The following is a 10,884-nucleotide window of genomic DNA, read 5'->3' on the forward strand; positions in this document are numbered from 1 at the left end:
CATAAAAAGAGAATTGCCTGCCAGGCTAACTAAAGCAGGAAGAAAATAACAAGGAGAGACACACATGAACCGTGCAATCTCTGTGCTGGGATAAAGTCCTGGGGCAGGCAGCGTGGGGGACGGGGAATGGGGGTTTAAGTATGAAATAGCTGGAGCAGAAGGTCCTGTTGAGGTGAGGTTTATTTTTCACACAGCTCTTTTAACTGCATTTTTTAAAGTGCCTCAAAGTCACTGATGGGGAACGGGTGAATGTAGAAATGGTGCCCTGAAGTGCGAGGAGGGGAGCAGAACGCAGACTGTGATTTACAGCAATTCCTACAGCTATAGGGAAACAGAAGAGCTGCGTGCCTGTTCCCGCACGACAGACTCTCCACCTCCGTCTCCCGGGCAGTAATTACCATAGGATCACAGGATGATTTGGGTTGGAAGGGACCTTTCCAGGTCATCTCATCTACCCCCTGCAGCACCAGGGACATCTTTAACCAGATCAAGTTGCTTTGAAAGGGAAAGATTATTTGTTGGATTCTAGTGTTTCCTGAAGGGAGGTAAATTTCAAAGTGATGCTCAGGTTACCCCAGCAAAGCACCGAATGCAGAGCTGTAGCTTTCATCGCTCTTTCAGTAACTTTACAAGAGGAGGGATAAAAAATTCAAACTAATTTTGAGAACCTTGCAAACTGCAAAAAGCAAGAGGTGATTTGTAAATGCTCAGTTTCTGTTCCTCCCCAGTTTTCTGTGCTGTTTGCTCTGTAGATGTAACAATTGTTTGTCAAAGATGCTGAGAGGTCTTGAGCTGCCACTGAGCCCCTGCACACCCTGCACAGACCGGAGTGTGGGGCTGAACCGCGGTCCTGTCCGTTCCCTGAGTAACAAAGGATGTTGGGAAAGAGTGAATTTATTCTAAATGAATAAAGGAAAGCTTGAGTTACTAAGGACCCTTAAAGACCATGATTCAGCAGACTTATTTTAGATGCTTGTCTTAGGATGCAGCAACTCTATTTCAGTCGATCAGTTGGAAAATGTGTCTAAATGACTCGGGAGCGAAGAGAGAGGAATCATAGAATCATTAAGGTTGGAAAAGGCCTCTAAGTTCATCCAGTCCAACCGTCAGCCCAACCAACCCCACCCAGGGTTGTTTCTGCCTACATGTATGACCTGTCCATGCTGACGGCTTGTTCCAAGCTCTCAAATGCGCACTGGAAATAGATTTATACTCATAGCTTCATTCATTAGCGCTGTACTAAAAATTTCAGCTCGCTTATGAGTAATACCCTTGTTAGAGGACATCTTTCTGGAGAGGAGGGATGGAGAAGGAAGTGCCAGACAGTAGGGCTTTTGCCTAAAGTCCTCAGAGGAGAATTAGTACGTCACAGTGAATCAATGCATCACAGACCTGGAGACTGCTAACAGTCCAAGGGCAGGAGGGTCACTGAACAATGTGTCATCAGGTAAAGATGGACAGGGCAGAAGTACCGTCACATCTAAGTCTGATGAAGCAATCTTTGTGCTTGGCCCTGGCAAGACATGCTAGAGTTGTGTGTGTTCAATTTAAAAGTTTTAGATTAATCAAAGTTCAGGAGAAAGCAGTGAGAATGATACAAGTCCAGAAGATGGTTGGGAAAGGGGGAACTCTTTAGTTTCAAACTTTGCGTCTCTGAAGACAAGAAAATGTTTGCCTGTAGAGGTTATGGGTATCCATAACTGGCAGATTTTAAGAACAGAGTAGGCTAAGAGTTAACTTAGCTTCCATTCTCTATTGAGAGAGGATTAAATGTCGTGTAGGGTCCCACCCAACGTGGTTTTCCATGGTTAAGATGTGCAGAGAAAGGCAGGTCTCTGAGTTCAGGCAGTGGAAGGAACAGGAGTCCTGGATGTGGTCCTTGTTTCTACTGCAACCTTCTCTGGTGAGCTTTGGCAAGACTATTTATAAGCGTATCTTCCCTATCTGTGACATAGAGGAGATCATGCTTTTCTCTCCCTTCTCTTATTCTCTTGCTTTATAATCATTCCGGAGTAGGGGTTCTGTCTACGCTGTCTAGACAAACACAAAGAAGATCCTAAGCTTTCTGTGTTGTAAACCGTACGTATTAGCGTGAGAGGGTTCCCAGGGGAGACCTCCAAGCAAGGTGTAGCTGCTCAGTCCTTTTGAGGCTTCTGACACTTCTTTATCTAGAAGCTTTGTTAAAATGAGAGCCTCAAATCCTGACTTTTGTCTTTTCGTTACAAGTATGTCATGCACGGGCCCAGCATCCCACTGCGTGAGTGTCCGATGCCATTGTTATTCTGCGTAGCTCAGAGCCAGACCATGTAGGCAACTTGTGTCTGGAACCAGCAGTGGAATAACTTCTCTGAGGCGCGATAGGCTTTGACACGATCAGTTATTCACCTCTTCAGAAAGCAGTGAGAAGTATTGCTTTGAGAAATCATCCCTCGGGGTTTAGTAAGGGCTTAGCTTTTGCTCGAGTAAGAAAGAAAATCCACCCAAAGGCAAGCGGTATTAAATGTTGTCTATTAAACTTGGAGCTGGAAGTAGACACGTTCCTCTGTCTTTTAAGGTTGGGACAACCCGAGGCTTATAGCGCAGCTGAGTTGAAGATAAATTTCAAGCTTCGGAGTATTTAAAAAGAAAAAAAGATAGAAAATAAACCAAACACAGTTGATGATGGTTTGCAGCTGCTCATACTTTGAACACAATCCCTTTGCACTGAGAATAGGGACCTTGGAGGAATCTGCTACACGTGGGTTGAGACTTGAAAGAGAGCAGTATGTGTTCAGTGCTGGCCATGTACTGAGCCTCATTTGCAAGGATGATGATGTTTAAATCTAGGGGTGTCATGCTCGTGGGAAAATCCTTATACACTGGATAAATGAAGTTAAAATTGTCCAAGTCACTTGGAGTACTCAAAGTGAGCATCCAAACTGTGGGTTAAGAAAGAGCATTGGCCAAAAAGGGCCTGAAATTTTCATAGAATCCCAGAATGTCCTGAGTTGGAAGGGACTCACAAGTATCATGGAGTCCAGCTCCTGTCCCTGCGCAGGACACCCCAACATTCACACCGTGGGGCTGAGGGCATTGGCCAAATGCTTCTGGAATATTGTCAGCTTGGGGCCGCGACTGCTTCCCTGGGAGATGCTCCAGTGCTCCACCACCCTCTGGGGAAGAACCTTTTCCTCATGTCCAACCCAACCCTCTCCTGGCACATCTTCCTGCCATTCCTTTGGGTCCAGAGAGAAGAGCTCAGCGCCTGCTCCTCCTCCCCTTGTGAGGAAGCTGCAGAGCATGATGAGGTCTCCCCTCAGTCTCCTCTTCCCCAGATTGAACAGACCCAGTGACTTCAGCCGCTCCTCACACTCTTCCCCTCTAAAACCCCTCACCAACTCTGCGCCCTCCTCCGGAAGCTCTCTGGTACCTTTAGATCCTTTTTAGCCTCTGGCACCCAGATCTGCCCCCAGTGCTCACGGTGGGGCTGCACCAGTGTGGAGCAAAGGAGGACAACCCCAGCGACTGGCGATGCCGTGCTGGATGCACCTCGGGACACGGTTGCCCTTTTGGCTGTCGGGGCACTGTTGTCCAACTTGCCATCGCCCAGAGCCCCCGATCCCGTTGGGCTGCTCTCCAGCCTCTCGCTCCCCAGGCTGTACGCACAGACAGCGGTGCCGTGTCCCAGGTGTGAAATCCTGCACTTGGCCTTGTTAAAATTCTGCCTTGCCAGACACAAGCTGGAAGAACAAAAGGAGATGAAGAGAGATGCTTCGGGGAGAAAAATCAAGTCAGTAGGAAAAAGGCAGGTGTTTCAGTGCGTTGGATCTCATTGCTCCTCACATGTGGGCACACAGCAGATAAAAACCTAAACGGAGTATTTAAACGAGAGAGTTGAAGACAGGCGTGTTTGAGTCACACCTTTAATTCCCCCAAACTGTTTTGCATATTAAAGATTCACATCCAGCTAAAGCAGAGTAAATTGGCATAAACTCTGACAAGGGAAACACAGCAGTAATAAAATGGGAAAGGACCCAGCTGGACACAGGAGGCAAACAAGAACGAAGCAGGAGGGCTGAAAACTGAAGCAGGCAGGCATCTCTGGGTGGATTTGTTGCAGCAGTAGGTAAAATCAATCTTCCTGAGGCTAGAAAATAGCGCTGTCCTCTATATGTGGTCAGACTTTATCAAATCATCCAGGTAATAAATCAGATTGGGAAATTCTTGATGAGTTACATGGAAGTAAACATTTAACAGCATCTCTGTCTGCCTTCAGACCTGCAGTTGTACACAAAATGCAGTGGCTCAAATCTTCCCCTGTTGTGAATTAAGAAAATACCCTTAGTGTTAATGAAGCTGTCTTGATTCATGCAGAAGCCATGGATTATGGTTACTCAGCACCCGCCTGCATTTGAGTGACTTAGGAATAGAGTGGAAAAGTCCCTGTGTAGCCCAAGAAGGAGAATTTTAGACACCACTAATACTTGGATATCTCCCAACTAAAGTGAGTATGAAATCAGCAGGCAAGTCTGTCTTGGTTAAAGGCCACAAAGTTGGTGAAGGGCTTGGAGGGGAATTTGTATGAGGGGTGGCTGAAGTCATTTGGTCTTTTCAGCCTGGAGGACACTGAGGGAAACATCACCATGGTCTGCAGCTTCCTCACAAGGGGAGGAAGAGGAGCAGGTGCTGAGCTCTTCTCTCTGAACCTGAGGGAATGGCAGGAGGATGTGCCGGGAGAGGGTTGGGTTGGACATGAGGAAAAGGTTCTTCCCCAGAGGGTGGTGGAGCACTGGAGCATCTCCCAGGGAAGCAGTCCCGGCCCCAAGGCTGACAATATTCCAGAAGCATTTGGCCAATGCCCTCAGCCCCACGGTGTGAATGTTGGAGTGTCCTGTGCAGGGACAGGAGCTGGACTCCATGATCCTTGTGAGTCCCTTCCAACTCGAACATTCTGTGATTGTATGAACTCTCTTTGGGGCCGGGGCCGGGGCCGGGACTGGGACTGCGCAGCCACTGTGGCACATGCAGCTCTTTGTGCAGAAATCCTAATTGCAGTCCCTCTAACATCACTGTGACAGAAATAAAAACATGAGTGCTGCTTTATCTGTCCCAGATCTGAGCTAGATTTAGGTCTGGTCTCGTGTCTCAGCCTGCTCTACAGACCTGCAAGCTTTCTTTTCCATCCAAAGCACACAGTGCAGCAAATTCCTTGCTGCTTTAGAGACGTGTGACTCGGAAAAATCCTAGGGAAGGAATTCTGTCTTCATTCAGAATTTTTCTCATATTCCAGGAGGGTTGGAAGTCACTGTGAGCTTTGTTTGCTCTCTGGTCTTGCTGTGAGTAGGGACTGGTTGTCCAAGCTTAGGGCATCCTGTGTGGCCGTGCTCGATCTTTCTTGCTGTGTGACTTTGTGTGTAATTCTGTCATCTCTGCTAAGCCTCCACCTCCCTCCTGTGCTCAAACAGCAGCTTTTGTCCAAGTAATCGTTCGGGCAGCTCAGAGAATAATGATAAGTTACATTTGATATATAGAGCCTCTCATCTTCAAAGAGCCTGTGGTTCTCTGAGACTGTAAATGCAGAGCTCGTGTCGTCCACTGCCATCTCCAGGCAGCGACTGCTTGCTAGCGATGTTCGAGAAAATTGTTTAGGGAAAGGATGTGCTGTGTTAGTGATGAATCAGCCCTTCCATAGGCATAAATTTACCCCCTGATTGCTATTGCGGCTTCTTAGACTGACAGAATGGTTTGGGTTGGAAAGGGACATCAAAGCTCATCTAGTTCCAGCCTCCTGCCATGGGCAAGGACATCTCCCACTGGATCAGGTGACTCCACCGATGCCCTGGGCACTCGTTACACTGCCTGAGAACTGTTCCAGTGAAGAAAGTTTTCCCGATATCCAGTCTACACCTCCCCTGGCACAACTTGAGACCATTTCCTCCCATCCTATTGCTTGTCACTTGGGAGAAGAGACCAACACCCTCCTCACCCCAACCTCTTTTCACAGAGTTGTAGAGAGCAATAAGTTCTCCCTTTGGCCTCCTCTTCTCCAGGCTAAACACCCCCAGGTCCCTCAGCTACTCTTTGTACCAGTCATTCTCCAGCCCCTTCCCCAGCTCCCTTCCCTTCTCCAGACGCGCTCCAGCCCCTCAATGTCCTTCTCGTAGTGTGGGGCCCAAAACTGAGCCGAGGATTCGAGGTGTGGCCTCCCCAGCGCCGACTCCAGGGCACAGTCGCTTCTCTGGTTCCACTTGCCACAGTTGCGGCTGTGTTATGTCTTAAGCAACATGGGGTTCGAGCTGCCTTTTAGTTCAGGCCTGAGCAGAACAGAGCATGCTGTGTTCCTAATTAAGATATCAAGCTATCGCTTAATATCAACAACAGAGAACTGTATTTTATTCTTTTTCTCTCCTTTCTCTTAAGGGTCTTAAATCATAAAAGGAGCAAACAGGTTCTGTCTCTAGAACTACAACAAAAATCACTGCCCATTTCTTCTTCTCTTGTGTTTTTTTCTTATCTTCTATTGCCCCTTTGATTGCCTTTTTGATCTAATTATCTCAAATTAATGCTGTCTGTAGCAATGTACAGTTTGTATCTCGACGGTGTGCCCTTTGACATGGGTGTTTCAGAGACACGAGACTGATTTTTATTCCCTTAAACAAGAAGCTGTAGCTTTCTTCCTAAGTACGTGAGCATTTTAGTAATATGTTCTTTCTCCTGTCTCATTTTTTTCCCTCTCTCTCTAATTGTTATTACTAAAATACACACCCCAATAATTCGCTTTCTCTCAGCCAGGCTTTTTAGTCTGCCTAACACAATTACCGCAAATTAGCATCTCATGAAAAACAAACAACACAAAGCTGAAAAACCCAAACAAACCCTCCCAACTGCCTGACATTTTAAAACTCTACTTAAAAAAAGGCAGGAATGGTAATTAAATTTGCAAAGCAAAATGTTTTTCTATGTTAAGGACTTTAATTTAACAGTACTTCACATTTTATTTACTCTCAGAGTCTGGAAGACTTGTAGGTGATGTAGAAATGTCTTTTCTATCATATGGTGTAAGGCTATAGGGGAAGGAAAGAGGCTTTCTACTCTTTGTTGTCCTCCAGATCGCTGGAGATGAGACAGGTGAGGAAAGAGGCCTTGAAGTAGCTTTGAGGGCATCCACAGACAGCTTTGGTGGTGGAACATCAGCTTATAGAGCTGCAGAGATGGTGCAACTTCCATCTCACTGGAAGATCAGAAGCACCTTGAATAGAATCGTAGAATCATGGAATCATAGAGTCATAGAATCATAGAATAATTTGGGTTGGAAGGGACCTTAAAGATCATCCAGTTCCAACCCCCTGCTGTGGACAGAGACATTCCACTGGCTCAGGCTGCCCAAGGACCATCCAACCTGGACTTGAACACCTCCAGGGATGGGGCAGCCACAACTTCCCTGGGCAATCTGTTCCAGGGCCTCACCACTCTCAGAGTGAAGAAATTCTTCCTAATGTCCGGTCTAACTCTGCCCCTCTCCAGTTTATACCCATTTCCCCTCGTCCTGTCCCCACAAGACTTTATGAACAGCCCCTCTCCAGCTTTCCTGTAGGCCCTTCAGGTACTGGACGGTTGCTCTAAGGTCTCCTTGGAGCCTTCTCTTCTCCAGGCTGAACAACCCCAACTCTCTCAGCCTGTCCTCATACAGGAGGTCCTCCAGCCCTTGGATCACCTTTGTAGCCTCCTCTGGACTCATTCCAACAGCTCCGTCTCCTTCTTATGTTGAGGATTCCAGAACTGGACACAATCCTCCAGTTGAGGTCTCCCAAGAGAGGGACAGAGGGTCAGAATCCTCTCCCTCCCTGCTGGCCACGCTGCTTTGGATGCAGCACAGGACACGGTTCGTTTCTGGGCTGTGAGCACACGTTATCTGCTCATGTTGAGCTTCTCCTCCCCCAGCACCCCAAGTCCTTCTCCTCAGAGCTGCTCTCAATCACATCACCCCCCATCCTGTTCTGAAACTGGAGATTGCCCTCACCCAGGTGTAGGACCTTGCCCTTGGCCTTGTTGAACCTCATGAGGTTCTCGCAGGCCCACTTCTCCAGGTACCCCTCCACAAAGCTGCAACCCAGCTGACGACAAAGCACAGAGGCAGTTTCTGTGCCTTAGACCCTTTCAGAGAGGAAATCCTCAAAACAGTTGTATTGCAAAGGAGCATCGTAGTGTCCAGAAGGAAAGGAACTATTCTGTAGACTCATAGAATGGTTTGGGTTGGAAGGGATCTCAAAGCCCATCCAGTTCCACCCCCTGCCATGGGCAGGGACACCTCCCACTGCATCCAGTTGCTCCAAACTCCATCCAACCTGGCCTTGAACCCCTCCAGTGATGGAGTAAGCCTAACTTCCGTAGTGTTTGTTAAATATTCATGGATTGACAGGGGGAGGTGGAGGGGAAATCCAGACATTAAAACCCATAAATGCACATATTTAAATTCTTAAAATGCTTTTTTCCTGCTGCTCAATGTTTATGTTTAATGTAGGAGGATAATAGTAAAATTGCCTGTGGCTCATTTAGCACATCTGAGCTTTTAACAAGTATTTCTTGATGATGTATGATGGGCAATCATGTAATAAAATATGAACCCAAATACGTGATTTGCAAGGCTTTCTACATCTGTTTTCAACATCATATGGAAGTGAGTTAGGAATAGACAGAATGAATTATCGAATTAGTCTCAGAAGCTCTTCTGTGTTCATGCAATGAATATTCTTACATGAAGAGGGTGATGGAGCAGGAATTAAAGACCTCACTCCCGATTTGTTACCCACTTTAAGCCTCCTGGAGTAGCTGTTTGTGAAGCTGCCTACGGCAAAAGTTCCCCAACTGTTTTTTCCATACTGAAAAATTACAGCTCAAAAGAGGAGAGACTTATTTCTGGTATCTAAAATAACTTAAATGTGAAATGACAAAGTTATTTAGGTGAAAGCAGAACGACAAGAAATGGATTATTTATATACTGTAAAGCCATTTTACAAAGAAATGATATGTTGTGCTAGTCATTGTTCTCCAGACCCATCTGTGACCGCAAGTGGAGGCATAAGACACCAGCAATTCCCTTTATCTTTTAGCCTCGCCCCATGGCGTATCGTATTTATTACAGTCTTTAGATTTATTTTTAATGAAGTGGTGGTTACTGAATTGTAGTGCACAGTTTGGAATTGGTTTTGCCCAGCGGCGATGATTTGCCGACATGTGCTGTGGTCCTTTCTGAGCTGACACATGGTTGTTTGTGTTCACACAGGCCTGGACTTGGGGAACTGCTCTGCAGTGGTCTTGGAAAGTTGACCAAAATATCAAGTGTCTCTATAGCTGTTCAGTTGTAGCAGTTTCCATCCTTTCTGTTGGTCCTTAGGCAGCACTGGTTCAAAGGCAGACGTGTTCCTGATGATATCCACGTGTTAGAAAATCATCCAATCATTTCATTGGAAAAGACCTTTGAGATTGAGTCCAACCATACCTGACCGCTACTAAACCGTATCCCTGAGCACCTCATCTACCCATCTTTTGAACACCTCCAGCGATGGTGGCACCGCTTGAGGTGGTGTAGGTGTGAACTTATTGTCTGCTCTCCTACCTTGAAACCGGGCCCGTGAACCCGTGCAGATTTTCCCAGGCGTCACTCTGGCGTCCGAGTGCAAGCGCATGGTGCTTTTTGGCACAAAAGATGGGACACAATGTTCTTTATATGAAGAGTGTACCCAAATCAAAATGATATTTCCCTCCAACATTTTCTGTGCACAAACAATACACAGAATTCCTGTGTCCCAACGTCAGAGGCACTGGTCTGGAGTGCTGGATTTCACAATGAGACTGTGTCCTAAACTTAGGGGAGGTGGAGGATGTAGCACATTACTTATTTTTAGGTGCCTAAATCTGCTTCTAGGCAATAGGGACAAAATAGGGTCTGGAAATACCTACAGCAGGACACTAACTGCTGACTAATTTAAGTCCTTGTCTCGTAGTCTGGAAAAACTCATGCAAAGAACAATGATCCAGGAGAGATTCAATTTAGAAAGTATGTGTGTGGCTTTGTGAGTGTGTATAGGGAGTGTTGCTCCTTATTTGACCGTTGGTTTAGCAGATTCCTCTCTTGTCTAATACCTAATACTTAGAATCATAGAATCATGGAATGATTTGGACTGGAAGGGACCTTAGAGATCATCCATTTCCACCCCCTGCCATGGGCAGGGACACCTCCCACTGGATCAGGGGCTCCAAGGCCCATCCAACCTGGCCTTGAACCCCTCCAGGGATGGGGCAGCCACCACTGCTCTGGGCAACCTGTTCCAGGGCCTCCCCACCCTCACAGCAAAACATTTCTTCCTAAATTCTCATCTCAATCTCCCCTCTTTCAGCTCCAAACCATTCCCCCTCGTCCTCTCCCTGCCCTCCCTGATCCAGAGCCCCTCCCCAGCTTCCCTGTAGGTCCCGGTTAGTACTGGAAGGCTGCTGTACAACTGGTTTTTCCTCCTTTTGTTCAGCGTGATGTCTTGGTGAACTGAACTAAAATGTTTTGGTGATGGAGAAACCAGAAATGAATTGTTGTTCCTTGCGATATTTTCCTCCCACTCTCTATAGCACACCAGGACACAAACCTCTCATGTCATCAAAACTGGCCAGAACTGCAGCAGCTCTCTCAGAAATTGTCTGGAGGGATCCATGGTCTTTAGAAAGTAAAGAAAACCATTGAATATCAGGCAGTAAACACAGTTTTTTTTGCATGGTGCCAGTTCCAAGCGTGTATGAAAGGTATTTTAAGACAGTTCACAGACAGGCGGAAAAAGCAGGAATCCCTTAAGAAAGGAATCAGTCAACAAACTGGAAAGATGTGCAACAGCCGTATGAAATCAAGGGAAATTCAGC

This window comes from Cuculus canorus, chromosome 26 (genome assembly GCF_017976375.1).
Source record: "Cuculus canorus isolate bCucCan1 chromosome 26, bCucCan1.pri, whole genome shotgun sequence".
NCBI classification, from domain to species: Eukaryota; Metazoa; Chordata; class Aves; order Cuculiformes; family Cuculidae; genus Cuculus; species Cuculus canorus.